The sequence below is a fragment of the Apium graveolens genome, chromosome 9 (genome assembly GCF_009905375.1).
Source record: "Apium graveolens cultivar Ventura chromosome 9, ASM990537v1, whole genome shotgun sequence".
Taxonomy (NCBI): Eukaryota; Viridiplantae; Streptophyta; class Magnoliopsida; order Apiales; family Apiaceae; genus Apium; species Apium graveolens.
This window is the reverse complement of record NC_133655.1, coordinates 129,769,902-129,793,996: the sequence shown is the minus strand read 5'-3', so window position 1 is coordinate 129,793,996 and position 24,095 is coordinate 129,769,902. Positions and strand designations below refer to the sequence as shown.

Genomic DNA, 24,095 nt, shown 5'->3' with positions numbered 1-24,095 from the left:
AGAATCTCGAAATTATTTTAAGTCCTTCAAAATCACCATGCAAGTGGACTTAAGTGCAGTTGGCTAATCGCAGAAATGTTTTACACTAAAACGACCATAACTCCTAAACCGTAAATCTCCTCATGATGATCTACACATGTATAGAAACTACAAAACAAGATCTATCTATTCATGGCCAGTTGTTTTCAAATTTTAACCATTTTTATGGCCGAATTTCATGCAGATAACAGATCAAGTGCAAGAATACCCAAACTCAATTTCTACTACTTGATCTTAACACAATCACTACCTATAACCATCATAAACACAAGTACTTCTCGAGATCCACCCATATACACCTTATATGATCTATCTAGTACCACATACATGGATTACAACTCAACATCTCAAGCCTTTAGCAAGAACATAATCAATACAAACTCAAACAAACACAATCCTTTGGATCTTAACACTACAACAAACATAACTCTTAAATCCAACCATAAAACCTTAAAGGGTTGAAAGTTATACCTTCTTGGACACTAGGAAGGTTAGTTCTAGGATGATTGAGGCTTGGTTTTCTTAGAAAACACTTAGAAGGGCTAGATCCTTAAGAAACAAAACCAAGAAACAAGTTAGAATTTCGGAGTTACCTTTCAGCACCTCATTCAAACATTTTTATAAAATTGGAAAACAATAATTTGAGGCTGGAATTTGGTACGAAGCTTAATAATGATATAGAGAATCTATGGTAAAAATTTCATGATATTTGAATGAGTATATTTTGAGTTATGAATTTTTCTTTCTCCCTTGCTCAGAAAATCCGAACTGCTGGAATGAAAAATGGGAGAGCTTCAAGTGAGGGAAAAGGGGTTGTTTTCTTTTGTGACTAAAGTGTGGGAGTGTATAATGAATATATGTGATGTATTCAGCTATTTGACAATAATTTGGCAAAGGTATGGGTTGGTTTGATTGTGTGGTGAAGTGAGAAAAGGGAGAAGTATGGCTTGTGTACTTGTTTGTCTTCCATCACTATTCAACACTATTCCACTAACTATTCTAGTTAACTTCTAATCATCTAGTTACACTCCTAACTACTAGTTAGGACTTGGTTATGCATGGCCAACTTTCATGGGATTTAATTTCTCATTCGTTTATTTATTGTAAACGCAATCGTCGTTCCATTCCGATAGTTTCCACGTATAACGACTTGTTTCGTAACGATTTCTTTTATCGCTTATAATCCTATAACCAATTCCATTCCTTCTCTTGATCATAGAAACACCTTGATATATTATTTATTTCACGTATTATTCCCGGTTCTACGCCATTCTTTACGGATACGAAAACACGTAGTATAATCGTGAATCTTCGAATTCCGTCGGTTTTTACATTCACTTATTTTCCTCGATAAACAAGAATATGATCTCGGATTCTCAAAATTCCACTATTCATTTTATGATGATTCCCATACGTATTACTTAATCAGCTCAAGTTACTATTCACAGAAGTTTTAAAATATTACAAAAATCAGGATTCTTACAGTCATTATACTTATCGAGATGTCACTTCTCTATAGAATAAACTAGAGATATGGCTCTCAAATACAGAATGCAAACAAGTTCAAGGTTCAAGATTATCAGTCAACAAATGATCTATTCATTAGATTGAAAAGTCTACAAAGTAGCTGGGAGAATACAAGATCAAGGGCCAAGATTAAATACACACAAGATGGTCACAGACTTGCAAGATTCTGCACAGATTTACTAAGCTAGAAATGGAAATAGAAAAAGGTTGCTTTAGAAAGTAGTTTAGTATATTTTAGTGCAAGTCCAGTAAACTCGTGCTGCTAGTGTATAAAGCATGCACTGGTCTTTGGTTTAAGAGTAACAAATATATTTTTCTTGTATTCTCTCAAGGAAGAAGCTGAGTTTTTATATTTTTTAAGAACACGGAATTTGTAGCAAGATAAACTTAATTAACATAAATCAATTGAGTTTTGAAATATTGTGCTTGGTGTCTTATCTCTGTTAACACAATATCTCTGCAAATTAGAAACTGCTTTGTTCACCTAATATCCAAACTGTTTAAAAAGGCTAAAATTCAAAGAAACACATTCACCCCCTGTGTGTTGTACTCAATAGTTAACAAGTGGTATCAGAGCAAAATCTAAAAGTAAACAGATAAAGATCTTGGAAGTATGAGAGAACAAAAGATAAGCAGTATCAAGATATCAGCCTTTGATAAAATCAACTATACACTTTGGAAAAAGAAGATGATGCTATTCATAAGGATGGCCAACCCACTGTATATCCAGATTCTCAAGAATGACCCTTTTACTCCCATGGAAAGGGTTGATAAATCTACCGATGGAGACATGGTCATCCCAGCTCATTATGCCCCTAAAGACCCCTCAGAGTACACTGAATCTAAAAAGGAAAAAGTCCCTCTGGATAGTGGCCTGCAACTAATACTTATAAAGTCACTTGATAATATTATGTACAACAATATTGTCAACCGTGACACAACCAAACAGATCTGGGAAAGGATTGAGATTTTATGTGAAGGTACAGAGGAAGTAAGATCAAATCAAAGGAGAATACTAGTATCTTAGTATGAGGATTTCATGGAAAAGCCTAAGGAAGGAATTACTGAAGTTTTGGAAAGGTTTAACAAATTGATAAATGACTTGCAACTTCATGATAAATATTATGAAGCTGGGGAGGTTAACCTAAAGTTCTTGCTAGCTCTTCCTAACCACCTTGAACAGAAAATATCAGCTATTAGAGAAGAAAGAGACTTGAGCAGAATAACACTGGAATTTTTGTATGGGATCTTGAAAACATATGAGCTTGATGTTGCAACGAAAGTCATTAAAGGAAAACCAAGGACATGTGGTTGATGGTTCCAGTGCCTCAGTTGTTAATGACGGTGAAGCAAGTGAAGATGAACAAGATGCTCAAGCTCCAGTTATTCATGCTGTGGAGCAAAAGAACAAAGGACCTCAAAAATAAGTTGTTTTGGAGCTAGAGGAAGATGAATTTTACACCCTTGATGAGCTAGATGAGATGGACCAATCAATGGCTTACTTGGCTAGAAAATTTTCTAACATAAGGGTCAAAAAGCCAAGGTTTTTCAAGAACAAGGGACACTCTTCAAATAGTAGAAATCGGAAACCAAAAGCTCAGTATAACTCAGCTAGCAAATGTGGCTACAAGACTAGATCTGTTGACCGATCAAAGATAAGGTGCTTCAACTGTGATGAGTTGGGTCACTTTGCTACTGAGTGTAGGAAGCCTAAGAAAGTGAAGAAGGATAAAACCTATTTGGAATTGGAGGCAAAGTATGAAGCTCCCTTGAAAAAACATCAAGGAAAGGCTTACATAGCTGAAGGAAAGAGTTGGGATGACACTGATAAAGAAGATGAGAATGAGGATTTTGAAAACTATGCACTTATGGCTCTTGAGCAAGGAGAATCATATTCATCAAAATCAGAGGTACCAACTCTAACTATCATTGATTTAAATACAAGCCAATATAAAGAAACTGTTGAAATGATGAGTGTAAAGATGTTCCATATCCACACAAGTTTGGTGGAAGCTACTGAGGAATTGATTAGACTGTCAAAGATAAATGAGAAGCTTGAGATTGAGAAACAAGATTTGGAACTGCAGCTTGTTGAGCTTGAAACTATCAAGCAAGAAAATGAATATTTGAAGAACAAGCTCAAGTGCGCAAGTGAAATAGAAGTTGTATTGAGGGAAAAATTGGAAAAGAATGAGGTGAAACTGAAGTCTTTCAGAAATGCATCTAAGTTGGTTGGACAGTACCATGAGAAAAAAACCATGTGCTAACATAGCTATTGCTTTGGACAATGATACCTTGAATATCAACAAGAAAAACGAAGGTGACAAAGGTAAAACAATTGCAAATCAAGATGTCCCAATTATACTGAAAAAAGTTGATGCACCTTTGTTCAAGGCACGCGAAGTCAATTTCGGTGAAGAAGAGTTGGTCATCAAGCAAGAACTTGCAGATGAAGATACTGAAAAGAAAAATAAAGAAAGCACTCCTACTGCTAAAATTAAAAAGAAGCCCACGGTCAAATAAATTTCTAAGACACCAATCAAAGAAATCAAGACTAAGAATGTAAGAAAGAAAAAGAAGAACAGGAAAGGGAAGATTGGAGTAAAAAAGAGCAACAACTTTGCATTTGTTGCAGATACTCCCAGGAAACAATGTCAAAAGTGTGGTTCTATAATTCATCCAACTCACATTTGTAAAAAGGCCGTTAGTGAGCCAAAAGTGGGAGCATGCAAATATAATGAAGCAAAGGCTAAAGATCCCTATTTTTTCTGTGACAAGTTTGATTGCATTCCTTACAACATGAAAGTGATGACAAGCTATCATAAACTTAAAGTAGATCTCAAAGAAGTTAAACTTGGTCAACAGCTAAAAAGGAAAATGCAAATCAATTATTGAACACTATTCTTTCTAAATCATCAAATTCTACTTCTACAAATTCTGTTAACAAGAAAAAAGTACCCAACACTGCTTGGGTAGATAAACACAGTTAATCCTCATTGTGTGCAGGGCAAAGTAAAGAAAGTTATATGGATCATAGATAGTGGATACTCTAGGAATATGACAAGTGATGAAACCTTGATATCACAGTTTGAGGAGATGGTTGGCCCATTGGTGACTTTTGGAGACAACAGTAAAGGATTCACAATGGGATATGGCAAGTTAGTTTCTGTAAATGTTGACATTGAAGATGTAACACTGGTAGCTGGTTCTAAGGTAAATCTCTTGAGTGTCAGCCAATTCATAGATAAAGGATTCAAGGTTTCATTTGACAAATGAGAATGCTCAATTATCAGCAAAAAGATTGGTGAAGTTGCTCTGAAAGGAGCAAGAAAGGGAAGCTATTTGTTGCATATTTATACTCAGAAAATAAGGATGGAATATGTTGCTTCTACACCAAGGCATCTATTGAGCAAAGCAAGTTATGGCACAAGAAGCTCTCTCTCCTGAATTACAAAGCAATTAATGCCTTGGTAAAAAGGAATGATTGAGAGACATGCCAAATCTAGAATTTACTCAAGATGAAGTTTGTGAAGCTTGTCAAAAAGGCAAGATGAAAAGGTCTAGTCATAAAAGAAAAGCTGTGAATTTCATAAGTGCACCTCTGCAACTTATTCACATGGACATGTTTGGACCAGTTAATGTCTTATCAATTTCAAAAAATAAATATGCACTTGTGATGGTGGATGGCTACTCAAGATACACATGGGGAGAGTTTATGTATTCAAAGGATGAAACTCCATGTTAGATATTGAGTATAATACATGGGGAGGTGAATGTGTTTCTTTGATTCTTAGCCTTTTTAAAACTTGTTTGGATATGGTGTATGAACAAAGCAGTTTAATTGCAGAGATGTTGTGTTAACAGGATTAAAACAACAAGCACAATATTTCAAAACTCACTTAATTTTTATTAATTAAGTTTGTCTTGCTATAAATTCCGTGTTCTTAAGAATATAAGAACTCAGCTTCTTCCTTGAGAGAGTATAAGAAAATTTAAATCTGTTTTGTTACTTTTAAAACAAAGGACCAGTGTTTAATTTATAGATTAATAAACACGGGTTTACACAACATGCAATAAGATGTACTAAACTATTTTCTAATCAATCCCTGATTATTACTATTTCTGGCTTAGTAAATCTTTGCACAATCTTGTAGGTCTATGACCATCCTCTATCAGTTAATCTTTGCCCTTGATCTTGTACTCTTCAAGTTGCTTTTGTAGACTTTCCAATCTAAGTGAATATATCATTTGTTGATTGATAATACTGAATCTTTAACTTGTCTATATTACTGTATTTGAGGTTCATGTCGAGATCTCCACTTTGTTCTATAGAGAAGTGATATCTCAATAAGTATAATGACTTATCGAGAACTCTGAGTTCTCTATAAGTGTATTTGACTTGTCAAGGTCTCTGAGTTCTCTATAAGTGTACTTGACTTGTCGAGGTCTTTAGATCTCTACTTGTAGAAATGACTTATCGATATCTCTGAGATCTCTATATACATTTTGACTTGTCGATATCTCTGAGATCTCTAATGAGAAATTGACTTGTCGATATCTCCAATCTTCATATCTTCATTTGACTTGTTGATATCTCTGAGTTCTCTACATGCAGAAATGACTTGTCATATCTCCAATCTTCACATCTTCATTTGACTTGTCGATATCTTTGAGACATCTCTATAAGCCATTTTGTACTTCTCGATAAGTCATTCTGGAGTTCTCGAATGACTTCTGGATATTACTTGATCTGTGACTTTTCGATATATTGACTTAAAACATTTTTTATAAAACAGATTTATTCAACTCCAAGCTTCCACATCTTTTCTCTGAGGCATGATCTTTACTTAATCTTCTTCTAGAGTTTATTTCTTAGGCTTGAAACTGTTTACAGAAAAATACTATAGTCTAATCTTTTAACCTTTTTACAGACTCAAGAAATACAATACATAATATAGATTTAGACTACCATTAAACTGAATCTCTGGATTGTCAATGTGACTTAGTCTTGTTATTATACAGGCATGTCTTGCACAATAATCTCCCTCAATTTGTTAGAAGATTGATTATCACAACTTCATGTTTGATAACAAGACTAACCCTAAGTTAAAAAATAATTACATAAAACTGGCAGATTAACAAATACAACTTTATACATTTAATGATTACATAAATTCATAGTTACAGTCATCAAGTGAATTTCTCGTAGCCTGATTATTTTCTAATGAGGTCATTTAGGTTTACTAGCACCTGGAGTTCTTCTATTATTTCAGTCCCTCTTAGAGCTTCTACCAGCTTGAGCCATTCATCTAATGTGTAACCATTGAGGTAGCCAACTTTGAATCTTGTGAATATGTTCAGAAAATGTCCATCTTTTGATATTCTACCCAACCCCTTGCCTTGAGTTCATTTGATCTCTGTTCAAACATCTTTATCTCATTGGCATATTTCATATCCCTTTCCTCCTTTCAGCCTTTACTCTTGCATGTCTTTCATCCCTTACCCTCAACCTTTCAGACATCACAACCTTCCACATTCTTGTACTTATATCCTTATCCTTCATCAAGCTAATTACCCTCTTTAATCATGTGGTTGAAAAAGTTTCCATTACTGTCCTGCTAAGCAAAATGAAGGTGCCATCCATGTAGTAGATTCTAACTCCTATTAAAGATACAACATAAACTTTGACAATTTCTTTAAATAGTTGTTGGAAAAAGTCAGCATATATGATGCAAATGTTTAGAGACGGAAAGTCAGTTTGATTGAAACAGTTCCAGATGACCCAGCACCAACTTGCATTTTCTTTGGTTTTCTTCCAACAGTCTTGAAGTGGGGTATGGTTGGAGGCTTAAATGAATGTAGGTTTATGATTTTCTTTAGTGTGACATGGCTTGATCTGATTGGTATCTTGAGTAGGGTGTTTGCAGTTTTTTATACAAGTATTTTGGCTTTTTAGGTAGGTTTGATTGAGATAGTATTTGGCTAGGCTTGGTGGTTTGAGTTTGTGAGATTTGGATTTGTTGGACATGTTTCTTGGTTCCTTTTTCTTCTCCCCTTTTCCTCCTTCTGCTATCTTCTCCCCTCTCTTTCATCCCTCCTCTTTTCATCTTACTTCTTCTCTTCTACTTTACTGCCAGTTGCCTTGGTAGATTGACTTGGATTTGAGCCAGAAGGTTTTTGCTCATCATTTTTTTGCTCATCATTATAACGACTCATACTTTTGTATTGTTAAAAGTGTAATTATTAAATAAATAAATAAAATATGTTTATGGTTCGGTCAGTTATGTGTTGTATTTAATATTAATTGTGTGTGACTCAGTGTTGTGCGAAAATTATTTGTATTATTAATTGCTGGGTCGTATCAATTTGTTTTTACTTTTAAAAGTGATTTTATTGAAGATTTATTTTCATAAATATTTAAATTATCTTTAAAATTATTTTTATGGCTTTATAATTTCAATAATTATTTATAGGAATTTATAAAATTTAGAAAATAATATTGCATCGATTATTTATTCCTAAATAATTTTCTGATTGTATTTAACTGCGGATTTAAAATTAAATTCAATAGTATTTCAAAAATTATGAAACTTATATTTTATTATTATTTGAATATTTTAATAATTTTAAAATTATTTCGGAAATATTTCGGGTTTTATTTACCTGCACATCTGTTCGTTAATTCGCAAAATGCGGTTCTTATGCACAATTCAAAAATATTTTATAAATTATGAAAATTTTATTTTACTAATTTCTAGTTATTCCGAGAATTTTAAAATTAGTTTGGTAATTTTTTTAGTTTTATTTACCCGTAAGTTTGTTCGTTAAAACGCGCAATGCGGCACAAAATTGGGGCTTGTAAGCAGAATTCGGGACATGTGGCAAATCATGTGATAAGTATCCATTTTTTTGTTGATTTCCATATACATGGCTTGAGCTGAAAGTTTGTAAAAAAAATAATAAGAACAAAACAAATATATGCAAATATACCTATCCCCTCCCCTGTAACTCATTCTCTCATCTCTTTGTCAATCTCTCTCGGCTTGTCTCCCTCTCTCTACAGTCTCTCTCTCTCACATCTCTCTCATCTCCCGTTTCTTTTCTTTTTTTCCTGTGTTTTCCTTTTGTTTTCCCTTCCTTCCTCCCGGTTGTGCTCCATTCTCGGCAATTTTTCCGGCCGCCCCTTTTTTTTGGTTGTTGGCTTCGGTTTGTCCTTGCTTGGTTGTATATGTATATCTATGTGTATATTGTATTGTGTATGTATATGTTACTGTGTGTGTGTCGAGTGTGTGTGTGTGTCGGGTGTGTGGGGAGGCGCGTGTGATGCGCGTGTGTTGTGGTGGTGGTGCTTGGTTCTGCTATTCTGATTGTCATTTTTTTATTATTAATTTTATTTTCTATAGGAAAATTTCTTGAGTAAATTTCATGAGAATAAAATATTTTCGTGCGGGGAAAAATTATTTTATCGGTGAAGTTCATTTGGAAACCCGAATTAATCGGGCACCGACGAAATTTTGCCGCCGTTGGCGATAAGCTTCGGCGAGCCGACGGTGGACGGTGATGAATTATTTCTGAGTCCTACAATTATAAAAATATTATTTAGTTCATAAAATTATTTTTCGGAGCGTAAATTAGTTGTTTATGTTAAAGTCGTATGGGATATTGGATGATGAAATTGTGTTGATTGCGATTGTTGTGTCGATTTGGAAATCGACTGGTAGTCTGATAAATAGAGGAACTGTTGTGTAAGACATGCCTGTACTATAACAAGACTAAGTCAAATTGACAGCCCTAAGTAAGTTGTATGATAATCTAAGTTTGCATTTTGTATTGTATCATTTAAGTCTTTAAAAATGAAAATAGATTAGACTGAAGTATTTTTCTGTAAACAGTCTCAATCCTAAGAATAAACTCTGGAAGAAGATCATGAAGATCATGTCTCAGAGAAAGTGTGAAGAATCTTGGAGTTGAATAAATCTATTTTGGAAAAAACATTATAAGTCAAGAAATCTACAAGTCACAGATTAAGTGTTATAGAGAAGTCATTTGAGAACTCTAGAATGACTTATCGAGAAGTCAAGAAAAGCTTATAGAGAAGTCTCAGAGATAACGACAATCCAAAATGAAGACACGAAGATTGGAGATATTGGCAAGTCATTTCTTTACTAGAAGACTGTGAGATATTGACAAGTCAAAATATCACTAGAGAACTCAGAGATATCGATAAGTTGATTCTACATGCAAAGTAATGGAGACGTCGATAAGTCAAATTCTTTCGAGGACTCAGAGATCTCAATAGTCAAGATTATACTCGAGAACTCAGAGATCTCAACAAGTCAATTTCACATTTGAGAACTCAGAGACTTCGATAAGTCATAACAACTATAAAGTAATAGGAGATCTCGATAAGTCGTTATACTTATCGAGATGTCTAGTTCTCTATATACCAAACTGGATATCTCGAGGTAAAACTCAAAGTACAAAGTGCAGACTAGTTAAATATCCAAGATTATCAATCGACAAACAAATTTATCACTGATTTGAAAAGTTGACACAAGCAGCTTGAAGAGTACAAGATCAAAGGCTAAGATTAACTGACAAAGTAAAGTCACAGACATGCTCGATTTGCAAAGATACACTAAGCCAGAAATAGAAAGTTTTAGTTAACTTAAAGTAGGGTTTAGTACATGCTATTGCATGCTGTGTAAAATCAATGTTTACTGTTCTATAAAGTAAACACTGGATGCTTTGTTTTAGTTGTGATAAAATAGATCAAAATTCTTGTAACTCTCAAGAGAGAAGCTGAGTTCTTAACATAACAAGAACCCATAAATTTATTGCAAATTACATACTTGATTTTAATATAAAATTAAGTGAGTTTTGAAAGATAGTGTGTTCCTGTGCATGTCTTATTATTCCCGTTGAAACATATTATCTCTATAAGTTAGATTACTTTATTCACCATCCAAAAATAGTTCAAAAAGATTAAAATTATCCAAAACACATTCACCCCCCTCTGTGTTGTATTCATTACCTAACAGAAACGCTGCCCGATTTTCCGAGAAATTAATTTCGGAAACACGGGAACGTATCCTATAATTATCGGGAATATCAATCGAACGTGTATAGCTATATAATTATAAATATTTTATGAAACCTACTTGCGTATCATGGTGAAATATTTGGCAAAAAATTTGACAACCATATTTTCCGAAATGACAGTTCTACGTTTTTCCGAAAATGGATACCGAACCGAGTTTTGAGTATGTGGACCCTAGTTGTTTTGTGTATTAAAATAATACGTATAAATACGAGTCGGGGTCTGATATCGTACGGGTAGAGTTGATAGCAAGAATATGTCAAGCATAATCGATCGTCTAATTTAGGGTATTTCGGTTCTGTAGGTTCCAGTCGAAAGCCCCGAGTGTTGAAGTCGGTCTAAAGTCAACCTAGTATTCAGTTGATAAAGCTGAACGAGGCAAGTACCTCTGACCATATCTTTTATGGTTCAGTATTATATATGAATAAACTATTGATTTTAATTTTGCACTGGAACATAATATTTTAAGTTACGTATCTCCTACTATTATAAATGTTTTTGTTTAAATCGTGTTTTAGGGGAAAAGTAACTTCTGAAGTACCTATCTCTATATTGTGATTGAAATTGGGAAAAAGTTTTGAAAACATGATGTGATAAAGATTTTTTTAAAATGAGATAGGTATAAATGGATTTGAAAATTGGATAAAGTGGAATCAGATATTGGAGTTGTGTAAGAGGCCCGTAATGGCCCAATGTGAGTTGCGTAAGAGGTTAAGTCAGTCGTGCACACTTTTTAAACCGATTAGTCCAGCGTGGTTGAGACCTAGCTTGTCTCCCAGTTCCGGAACATTTATTCTGGATGGCCGTTAGTCGTTGTCCGATGTTGATAGACTGATCAGCTATCTTCACCTGTGAACGTCCAATATATCTGATAATCGTTTTGTGGTTCCCGTAATAGAACAGATGGTTTTTTGTTCCTATCCTGAGACAGATGATTTGAAAATGAAAATAGCATGCTAAAAATTGAACTCTGGTATTTACACAACACACAATTTATCTTATATTTTAAAGATCATGCTAGTTTTGTGGAAATCCAGTTTTCCTGTTTTTCAATGTTATATAATTGAACAATTTTACATATATCACAGATGCCTAGCAGACCTATCCATCACAGCCAGGGCAGAGTTCCAGTTCCTCCTCTATGAGGTAGTTATGTCAGACCTGATGTAGGTCTATTGAGTTGCTGTAATAAGATAGTTGTGTCAGACTTATTTAAATAAATTTGGTGTTGTAATAGTTGAGTAGCCTGAATCTTACTTATACCTGTAAGATCTTGGTAAGGGGGTCGTGTTTATGTAAGAATAATAAGTTTAGTTGTATTATATTTGTGGTTTATTGTTGTACGTTACGTCAACTCCTTACCCCTGTTAGTCGCTAAACACACGCCAAAATACACGTAAGTATACGCGTTCGCAAGTAGTATAAGATTTAGATCAAATTAGTTCCCACAGAGACTCTTTGGTTAATTTAAGAATATGCACCTATGCAACAATGATAAGGTTATTATCCAATGCTAAGACGATTAACAAGTTGAGATTGTTTTAACTAAACTTAAGCTAACAATTATGACTAAGAGAATAAGAATGATTGGATTAATATATATGACAAACATAGGATTCTAACTTCGTTAAATACTTCATTCAATAGCCTTTTCGTTCTTAACCTTAGCATGTAATGGTGATGACACTAATCAGATAAAACGAAACTGATAAACACCAACTTTCGTTGTACGAATACCATACTACCAGACATCTACAAAAGAGATAGGAGCTGAATAGACACCAATTATATTGAGACCATATATGTCTATATAAATTGACAACATAACGGTTTAACGCACAAGTTATCTATCATGATTACATAGGGCAAGTAAGATGGTTAAAATTACCTACGAATCATGCATAACAATAACACATGAACCTATGCTAGCATGACAAGTTCTAAACCCTTAAATTCACTTTCGCTTCATCAAGAATTAACACACTATCTTATAAGTTCGCGACGCTCATAAGACGAATAAGCACAACCAATACTAGGTTATTATACGATCACCACACACTAAGGCATCGAAACAAATCAACTAAATAAATCCATTAGATACCCACGATAACGATTAGCCCATAATCGGACTCATCATCAATGTGGGTTCCGATGAAAGCATGGTATAATAAATGTAGTCTTTATAAATGAATAATAAACAAAGTACGAAACAAGAGTATGGGTTCAAGAATAAGAAAACTAGCATCCAACCTTACAACTTAAACAAAGAATCACAAGGTAAAACTAGATCTTCTTCGCCTTGGTTGAATTGTGCTAAAACGGTCTTCGTACGCCCTCTCCTTGTGCTTTGATACGTCTCCTCCTTAAAAATGAGCACCATGCAGAGTAGAAGTCTTTTGGATCAAAATCAGAATAGAAACAGAATTGCCTTTTTTGACCTGGCGCGACTGCGCGCTTCAACAGCGCGGGCGCGCTTCAACAGCGCGGGCGCGCTGGGCTTTGGGCGCAGGCGCGCGCTATCACAGCGCGGACGCACTGACCTCCTGATTAAAATTCTGACTTCTTCATTTTTCCTTGCTGATTTGAGCTGGTCTTCCAAGAGCTTTTATTCCAACACCTTCCTAACACCAAATTAGCGCCAAAACAATGCTAATTACTTGATTACCTGGAGAATGCCTGAAATGCAAAAACACTAGAAAACACATTAAAATACCAACAACTTGAGTACAAATACACCATTTCAAAGCTTTACGAAGTGTAATAAAGTGTCATAAATGCCACTCAACATACCCCCAAATTTGAATCGATGCTTGTCCTCAAGCATAAACAGACTCAAAGAACAAGAAATAAAAATGCATAAATACAACTAAATGAACGCAACGATCCCCATAAAATAACTAAACCAATCAACAAGAAACATCTCAAAAAATGCAGTTATTCGCATAAAGATCAATCAAACCATACAAATGAATCTACAAACTAGAGACGTGCGTGTGTACAACTGCTTACAGATATACTATCACAACTAGATCAATAATTATAACTCACTACTCATCAAAGCAATCCCAAGTTTATAAATAAAATAAAATCTAGACTCAAAATAACTTTTAACACTTCAATTTTTATATCGGAGTTTTACATGGATTCACGCTTTTATTCACAACAAAACAACACAAATATGCTTATTTGACCGTGCAATGAGTGAGGTCCATAAAAGACTTATACAATAGTACCCATATAGCGAGCGTTAGGTTAGCGGATCCCATACTATAAAAGCCTTAGGTCACTAGGCACAAAGTCCCCTAAGAACTTAATAACTCGAGTACTAAAGAGCCCACTCGTGATCAATTATACATAACACTTAAATATTTTTTTTCTTTTTTTCTTTTTTCTATTTTTTCTCTTTTCTTTTACAAATTTCTGAACGAGTGTGTTTCGCTCCATCTCGCTCAACCCTAGACTACTCATATAAATATGAGCCGGCTACTACCCATTTGATGCCTAGCCACAAACTAGCAATGAAATCCAATTTTCTCAAATTTTTAAATATCCATGTTAATTTATTATCAAGAGAATATCCTAAATTCTAAATATAAACAAGCGATTAAACCTCGACAAACAAACAAACCATGATTATGATCTAGCACTCAAGCAACCTATAAGACTTAGTGAAATACAATTGTCTCTAGCATGCAAATCAATTCGATAAGACTTAACATCACTAAATAAGATATCACTACACTAGCATCAATATCACAAATTAATCGAAAAATCATCTAAGGGATCATGTTATAATGCAAATGCATAAAACTAAATGGACAAACTATTATAAAAACTACCAAAAAAACTACATGACAAATATATGCAACTATATGCACTAAACTATCATGAATATGCAAACTATATACGACTCACACAAAATATATTCCTTCAACTACTACCCCTAAACTTAAAATATTCACTGTCCTCAGTGAAGGTAATATTAAGGAATCAGGCATACCTACTCCGAATCAGGATCATCACCCTCAACTCGTGGAGTGTCAGGCGTGTCTGGAGGTGGATACACAGAATCCTCACCAAATACTGGCCACTGGATGTCAACACCTGTGGCTCTGAATGCATTCCCAAGTGCCTGGGTGAGATCACGTGCAAACCTGCTATGGATGTCATGCATCACATCTATCCTCCTCGCTAGATGCCTATACTGCGTCGAACTCAAACCAGCTTTAACATCTGCTCCTGCTTCTTCCTGCTGCTGTTGCTATAACGGACCAAATTCTGCACCGAATTCAGCTCTCCAAGCCGCCTTGCTAGCCTGCTGCGTACCACCAATATATGACTAAAGAGCTGGACGTCCTCCTGGAAGATGATCATAAGAATTACCAAGCCCCTTAGGATCGGGATTACCGTCATACCACTCAATCATGCTCAACAGCGTAGAACAGTGGAAGCTGCAGCTGCTCATGTGCGGGCCAATGAACACTACCATGCACAACTTCGTCACAATGGACGCATAGGGTATCAAACACGTAGTACCTCCTCTCAAGAACCTCAAAATACCCTGGTAAATAACCATCCCCAAATCCACATAGTCGCCCTGAAGAATACCCCATAACAGACGAGCACGCTCCACCGTAATATCATGCACATGAGAAGATGGCATGATGTTAGCACATATAAAAGAATTCCAAGCATGTGCAAACCTGTTCATGCACGACGCAGGGAACATGGCGTAATCAGTCGTGCCCCTCTTGAACTTCCAATGAGTCTCAAGCACACACAAAATAGCAACAAGCAGGTCTAGATTAAAGTCCTCTGGAGTCTTATCGTTCCAAGTGTCCTGACCGGGCTTCCTCGCGGCATGCTCAATCACCCTCTGTATCGCATTAGCACTATACTCCACCGTCATCCCCCTAACCATAGTGAAACCATTCTTCTCCGCCTTCGCGTGAGCATAAAACTCTCGAACAACACTCATGGGCACAACAGCGGGAGCCTCGCAAAAAGGAACCCAACCCATCTCCAGAATCATCTCCAACAACTTACCATCCTTCCCTAATGGCAGAAAACCTCGCTCCTTCGCTATAGGCTTCAAGAGAAGCCTCGTGTACTCCGCTTCAGCTTCGGGAGTAGAAAACCTCGGCCTCATACCACCTGCACTCAAAGAATTGGTGGTGTTGTTGTTTACTTGAGTTCTTTGTCTCTTGGGTGCTATTGAGATTGAATAATAGAGAATAAAAGTTAAGTGTTTGAGAGAGAATTATGTTTGAGAATTTGTGAAGTGGTGGAGAAGTTTGTGTATAAGTGTATATATATAGGTGGTGAGAAGAGAATTATATATGGAATAGAAGTGGGAATTGATTATGGGAATCGTGGGAATAATGGGTTTGATTTGGAGAGGGAAATTTGGGATGTGGAAGAGTAAAAATTGGATGGAAATTGATTTTGTAGTAAAAATCCCGATTTTCTCTTCACAAACTGCCATTTTTTCAGAAACAGGACCCCGACGCGGTCGCGCGCTAGACCAGCGCGGGCGCGCTCACCTTCTGTCAAATCGGCGCGGCCGCGCGGTAGATCAACACGGGCTTGCTTAGTTTCTGGAAAAACATCAGCGCGGCCGTGCGCTAGATCATCCAGGACGCGCTCATCTTCTTATGTTGGCCTTGAATTTTTTTTTCTGATTTTTTTGTGTGTTTCTCCTTTCTTCTTGCTTCCTCTACCTACTAATGTACAATAAACTTGGGTTGCCTCCCAAGAAGCGCTTGTTTTACATCATTAGCTCGACGTAGAATCTTGAGATCAAACAAATAATGAAACGGCACTAACAACCTCACGGTTTGCCATGTCACCATAGTAATGCTTCAACCTCTGACCATTAACCTTGAATGTTTGGCCTAGATCATTCTCAAAAATTTCCACCGCTCCATTTGGAAACACAATTTTGATTATGAAGGGCCCTGGCCACCTTGACTTCAACTTTCCAGGAAAAAGATGGAGACAAGAGTTAAACAAAAGAACTTATTGTCCTGGCACAAATGATTTGAGCACTAGACCCCTATCGTGCCACCTCTTGACTTTCTCCTTATACATTTTGTTATTCTCATAAGCTTGAAGTCGAAACTCGTTGAGTTCATTCAATTGAAGCATCCTCTTCTTTCCAGCTGCATCCAAGTCAAGATTCAACTTCTTCAAAGCCCAATACGCCTTATGCTCGAGCTCCACAGGCAGATGACACCCGTTAACATACAACAACTGAAACGGCGACATTCCCAATGGAGTTTTGTATGTTGTTCTATACGCCCAAACAACTTCATCAAGCTTTAAAGACCAATATTTCCTTGATGGACACACAACTTTCTCTAAAATGCGCTTGGTCTCTTTGTTAGACACCTCATCTTGACCATTTGTCTGAGGATGATAAGCCGTAGAAATGCGATGATTCACATTATACCTTTGCCTCATAGCAGTGAACCTGCGATTGCAAAAAATGTGACCCCTCGTCACTGATTATGACTCTTGGAGTTCCAAACCTTGTGAATATCTGCTTGTGAAGAAAATGAAGCACCACCTTCGCATCATTCATTGGCAATGCCTTAACTTCAACCTATTTCAACACATAATGACCGCCAACAAGATGTACTGATTGTTAGAATATGAGACAAATGGCCCCATAAAGTCAATTCCCCAAACATCGAAGACTTCAACCTCAAGGAACATATTAAGAGGCATCTCATCCCTCTTAGACATATTACCCACACGTTGACATCGATCACATTTCAAAATGAACTGATGAGCATCTTTAAACAAGGTCAGCCAAAAGAAACATGCTTAAAGAATACGAGCGCTGTCTTTTCTCCACCATAATGTCCTCCATAAGCCGTTGAGTGGAAATCTCGCAAGATCCCCCTGTTTCACTGTAAGAAATACATCTCCTGATGATTTGGTCAGCTCATTGTCGAAAAATAAATGACTCATCCCACATATACCACTTCACTTCATGCAGAAACTTCTTCCTTTGAGCATATGTCAAGTCGGGAGGCATGATATCACTCACAAGGTAGTTCACAATATCCGCAAATCATGGTTCCTCGTCTTGCACTCCGAAAAGCTGCTCATCGGGAAAAAACTCATTGATTAATGCCTTGTACAGTGAAGTAGCACTTGAATCTTCTAAATGTGAGAGATGATCAGCGACTTGATTCTCAGTCCCCTTTCTGTCCTTGATCTCTAACTCAAATTCCTGAAGCAAAAGAACCCATCTGATCAATTTAGGCTTCGAGTCCTTCTTCAAGACGAGATAAGGAATTGCAGCGTGATCAGTGAAAACTGTCACTTTAGTCCCAAGTAGATAAGATTGAAATTTCTCAAAACTGTAGGCGATGGCCAAAAGTTCTTTCTCTGTAGTAGTATAATTTAGTTTAGCACCATTCAGAGTCTTACTAGCGTAGTAGACCACATGAAATATGTTATTCTTTCTCTGCCCAAAAACTGCTCCAACTGCATAGTCACTTGCATCGCACATCATCTCAAAAGGTTCATTCCAGTCAGGTATAATTATGACAGGTTCCATGATTAAACTCTTCTTCAATGTCTCAAAAGCGGCAAGGCACTCATCATCAAACTTGAAAGGGACATCTTTCTCTAGCAAACTGCACAATGGCTTCGAAATCTTAGAGAAGTCCTAGATGAAATGCTTATAGAAACCCGCATGACCAAGAAAACTATGAATTCCCTTAATAGAAATAGGTGGAGGAATATTTTCAATGACCCCCACCTTGGCTTTGTCCACCTCAAGACCTTTACTAGAAACCTTGTACCCAAGAATAATGCCCTGTCGCACCATAAAGTGACATTTCTCCCAATTGAGAATCAAATTGGTCTCAACAAACCTCTTGAGAATGTCACCAAGATTCTGCAAGCATTCATCAAAGAATCGTAAAATACAGAGAAATCGTTCATGAACACCTCCATATTCTGGCCAATCATATCAGAAAAGATGGCCATCATACATCTCTGAACCAAAAGAAACTCGTCTGAAGGCGAAAGTTCCAAATGGACAAGTGAAGGTAGTCTTCTCCTGATCCTCTGAAGCGATACAAATCTGATTATAACCCGAATAGCCATCCAGAAGACAGTAGTACTCGTGACCAACCAACCTGTCGAGCATCTGGCCAATGAAAGGCAGAGGGAAGTGATCCTTCCTAGTGGCCTTATTCAGCTTCCTGTAGTCCATACAAACTCTCCACCCCGTGACTGTTCGAGTAGGAAAGGGCTCATTCTTCTCATTAGCAACAACCGTGATACCTCCTTTCTTCGGTATACAATGAACTGGACTCACCCTAGAACTGTCAGAAATGGGATAAATAATCCCTGCATCCAGCCACTTAAGAATTTCCTTCTTCACTACTTCCTTCATGATTGGATTAAGTCTTCTTTGCTGCTCAACCGTAGGCTTGCTACCTTCTTTTAGCAGAATTTTATGCATGCAATAAGAAGGTCTGATTCCCTTAATATCTCCTATGGTCCAACTAATTTCCGATTTGAACTCTCTTAGAATCCTCAAGAGTTTTTCCTCATCATTACCTGAAAGGTTAGATGCAATAATCACAGGCAGAGTAGATGCATCACCTTAAAAAGCATACCTCAAATGTTCAGGTAAAGGCTTAAGCTCAAGAGTAAGAGCTTCCTCAATAGATGGCTTAAAGCATTTATGAGCTTTATTCAACTCCTCCATTCCCAGAGAATCAAAAGGCATATCAATCTTCCTCTTCCAAGGAGAAGCATTCAGATATTGCAATTGCTCTTCACCTTCATCATCTTCACAATCTGAATTTCCCAATAAGGCCTTCTCTAAGGCATCAGACCTTAACAATTGATCAAGTTCCAATGTCACCAAAGAATCAACCAACTCAAAATTTAAGCACTCCTCATTTTCCGTAGGAAATTTCATAGCATTGAATACATTGAAAGTTACATCCTAATCCAGCACTCACATTGTAAGCTCACCCTTCTACACATCTATCAATGTACGGCCAGTTGCCAAGAAAGGTCTCCCCAAGATTATGGGAATCTTCTTATCCTCCTCGAAATCAAGAATTACGAAATCAGTAGGGAAGATGAGTTTATCAACCTTGACCAAGACATCCTCCACAATACCTCGCGGATATGTAATAGAACGGTCGACCAACTGCAAAGTCATATAAATCGATTTTGGATCAGGCAAGTTCAACTTCTTGAAGATCGACAAAGGCATCAGATTGATGCTAGCTCCCAAGTCACATAAGTATATGTCGAAAGAAACTTTTCCAATAGTACACGGAATAGTTAAGCTTCCTGGATCTTTTAGCTTTGGAGGCAACTTCTATTACAACACAACACTGCATTCCTCCGTGAGAGCAACAGTCTCTAAATCATCTAGCTTCACTTTTCGAGAGTGAATACCTTTCATAAACTTTGCGTAACTCAGCATCTGCTCCAGAGCCTCAGCGAAAGGTATGTTGATATGAAGTTTCTCGAACACCTCCAGAAACTTCTCAAATTGCTTATCCAGCTTTTTCTTCTGCAGCCGCTTAGGAAAAAGGCAGTGGAGGATAGATATGTTTCTCCCCTGTATTACCCTCAGGAGTGTTCTCAATAGTAGTCTTCCTTGGTTCCACTTCCGCTTCATGCTGCTTTACTTCTTCTTCAGCCCCAGCTTCTTCATTCGAAACTTGAGTTTGTTCGGGATTCGCAACCTTCCCAGACCTCAAAGTGATTTCCTTCACCTGCTCCTTAGCTTCCCTCTTTCTTGGTACTTCAGTGTCACTAGGTAGTGTACCAGGTTGATGATTTAGCAAGGCATTAGAAATTTGTCCAATTTAATTTTCCAAGGTCTTGATAGAAATAACTTGGCTTTTGCACATAAGCTTCAACTCTTCTAATTCAGATTTTTCATTAGCTTGTTGTAGCTGAATTTATTGTCTTGGTGCATATTGCGGTTGCTGAAAACTAGGGAGGTTATACTGTTTAGCTGGGTACTGCTGATAAGGCTGTTGAACTGTATTCTGAGTGTTGCTCCAATTGAAATTAGGATGATTGTGGTTGTTAGGATGATAGGTGGCTGGCACAGGTTATTGCGATCGCTGAAAGTTGCTCACGAACTGAGCTGATTCACTAGATATAGCACACTGATCAGTCTCATGGGCACCAGCACAAAGCTCACAGACACTAGTGATTTGATTAACTCCATAATTAGCCAAAATGTCCACCTTCATCGTCAAAGCCTTAAGTTGGGCAGCTATAGCAGTTGCTGTAACTAACTCCAAAATTCCTGCTACCTTTCCCAGAGTCAGTCTCTCGGAAGGATTCTGGTATTCTTTAGCAGCCATCAGTTTAATCAATTCATAAGCTTCATTGTAGCTCTTAGCCCACAAGGCTCCTCCTGATGCTGCATCGAGCATGGGTCTAGAAGTAGCACCCAATCCATTATAGAAATAGTTTATAATCATCCAATCAGACATGCCATGGTGTGGGCACTTCCTTAGCATCTCCTTATATCGATCCCAAGCCTCACACAGAGATTCTCCAGTTTGCTGTACAAACTGAGTAAGAGCATTCCTGATTGCAGCAGTCTTCGCCATAGGGAAGAATTTAGTGAGAAACTTTTAAGCAAGATCTTCTCAAGTAGTGATAGACCCTGGTGGTAGAGAATGTAACCAACACTTGGCTTTATCCCTCAGAGAGAATGGGAAGAGTCACAGCTTAATAGCATCTTCAGTCACACCATTGAACTTGAAAGTGTCGCAGATCTCGATAAAATCCTTGATATGCATGTTGGGGTCTTCTATAGGAGAACCCCCAAACTGAACTGAGTTCTGTATCATCTGAATTGTGCTTGATTTGATCTCAAAAGTGTTAGCCGAGATGGATGGTCTGATGATGATTGACTGAATATCATTGATCTTAGGCTGAGAATAGTCCATCAAAGCCTTAGGATTTTCTGCTTGATCTCCCATCACTACTAAAACTGGTTCCTCGACTTTCTTTTCTTCTTCTATATTCTCTTCATCCTCAACAACTTCCCTTCAAACCAATACAACTTCTTCCTCGGCTTGATCCAGATTTCTCTTACGAGACCGAGAATGCGTATTCATACATGCTCGCTAGAGTACCTGAAATAAGACAAGGAAATAGATAAGTAACAATGTCCAAGTCAATAAACTTTAACGACCACTCATGACAAACACATACACTAAAAATTAACACCGAAGTCCCCGGCAGCGGCGCCAAAAACTTGTTAGTCGCTAAACACGCGCTAAAATACATGCAAGTATACGCGTTCGCAAGTAGTATAAGATTTAGATCAAATTTGTTCCCACAGAGACTCTTTGGTTAATTTAAGAATATGCACCTATGCAACAATGATATGGTTATTATCCAATGCTAAGACGATTAACAAATTGAGATTGTTTTAACTAAACTTAAGCTAACAATTATAACTAAGAGAATAAGAATGGTTGAATTAATATATATGACAAACATGAGTATCTAACTTCATTAAATACTTCATTCAATAGCCTTTTCATTCTTAACCTTAACATGTAATGGTGATGACACTAATCAGATAACACGAAATTGATAAACGCCAACTTTTGTTGTACGAATACCATACTACCAGACATCCACAAAAGAGATAGAAGCTGAATATACACCAATTATATTGAGACCCTTTATATCTATAGAAATTGACAACATAACGGTTTAACGCACAAGTTATCTATCGTGATTATATAGGGCAAGTAAGATGGTTAAAATTACCTAAGTATCATGCATAACAATAACACATGAACCTATGCTAGCATGACAAGTTCTAAACCCTTAAATTCACTTTCACTTTATTAAGAATTAACACGCTATCTTATAAGTTCGCGATGCTTATAAGACGAATAAGCACAACCAATACTAGGTTAGTATACGATCACCACACACTAAGGCATCGAAACAAATCAACTAAGGAAATCCATAAATAAATCCGTTAGAACCCCACTATAACGATTAGCCCATAATTGGACTCATCATCAACGTGGCTTCCGATGAAAGCATGGTATAATAAACGTAGTCTTTATAAATGAATAATAAACAAAGTACGAAACAAGAGTATGGGTTCAAGAATAAGAAAACTAGCATCCAATGTTACAACTTAAACAAAGAATCACGAGTTAAAACTAGATTTTCTTCGCCTTGGTTGAATTGTGTTAAACGGTCTTCTTATGCCCTCACCTTGTGCTCTGGTACGTCTCCTCCTTAAAAATGAGCTTATTTATGTATATATAGCAGCCCCATGCAGAGTACAAGTCTTCTGGATCAAAATCAGAATAAAAACATAATTGCCTTTCTTGACCTAACGCGGCCGCACGCTTCAACAATGCGGGCGCGCTGGGCTTCTGGACTTTGGGTGCGGGCGCGCGCTATCACAGCGCGGGCGTGCTGACCTCCTGATTAAAATTTTGACTTCTTCATTTTTACTTGCTAATTTGAGCTGGTCTTCCAAGAGCTTTTATTCCAGCACCCTCCTAACACCAAATTAGCACCAAAATAATGCTAATTCACCTGATTACCTGAAGAATGCCTGAAATGCAAAAACACTAGAACATACATTAAAATACCAACAACTTGAGTACAAATACACTAATTCAAAGCTTTACGGAGCATAATAAAGTGTCATAAATTCCACTCAACAACCCCGGGGTTGAATCCATCACAGGTTGGTATTAGAGCTACATATTTAAGTCCCTGATTTAGGTTATGAGTAGAGTAAAAAAGGTGGAGAAACTGTATATAATGGTGTGAGTCAGCAACTCATTTAGATGAACGAGTCTAATAGTCCAATCGAGGGTTTCGAAGGCGTGACCCTGGCATCTATTGATATTTGATGAAACTTCCCTAACTTTACTGTGTCTTTCCTGTATATATATTATTGACAGTGTCCGATAGTGATTTCCAGTTCTCCATCTCGAGAGAACGGGTCTGACTCTAAGAGTTCAAATTCTGAGCGGACCCTTGATGTTATAGTCGAGGAGACACCAGTGCCACCTCCATCTGTCACCTATTCCAGGCATAGTGACATTGCTGGACCGAGTGTGCGACCCCAATGGGTTCAGAAACCAGTATCTGTTGTCCGAGACTTTCCATCTGGTTGTGGACCTAGGGCTGCTTTCCCCCGACCACTAATTCCACCTGTACCTGCCTCAGGCACTTCCTCTCCCAATCCCTTCCATATACACCAGGCTGTTAATAAGGCCTTGATTAGGGAGAAGAGCCCTGAGCTAGCTGTACACCTTGACCATATGCCTATTGGTCCCTTTCAGGGAGTATCTGCACCATCTTCGGACATTCAGTCTAAAGTGAGAGCCCTTACACAATCGGCTATTGACAGGGCTAGATATATTGA

General features: G+C 37.1%; 1 non-coding gene across 1 annotated transcript; it reads left to right on the top strand.

Moving 5' to 3' along the window:
- The first annotated feature begins 21,163 nt into the window (after nt 1-21,163).
- LOC141687794 (small nucleolar RNA R71) lies at nt 21,164-21,270 on the top strand. Its single transcript, XR_012561276.1, has one exon. It is a non-coding gene; the product is annotated as a small nucleolar RNA R71 (small nucleolar RNA).
- Nucleotides 21,271-24,095: the final 2,825 nt, after the last annotated feature.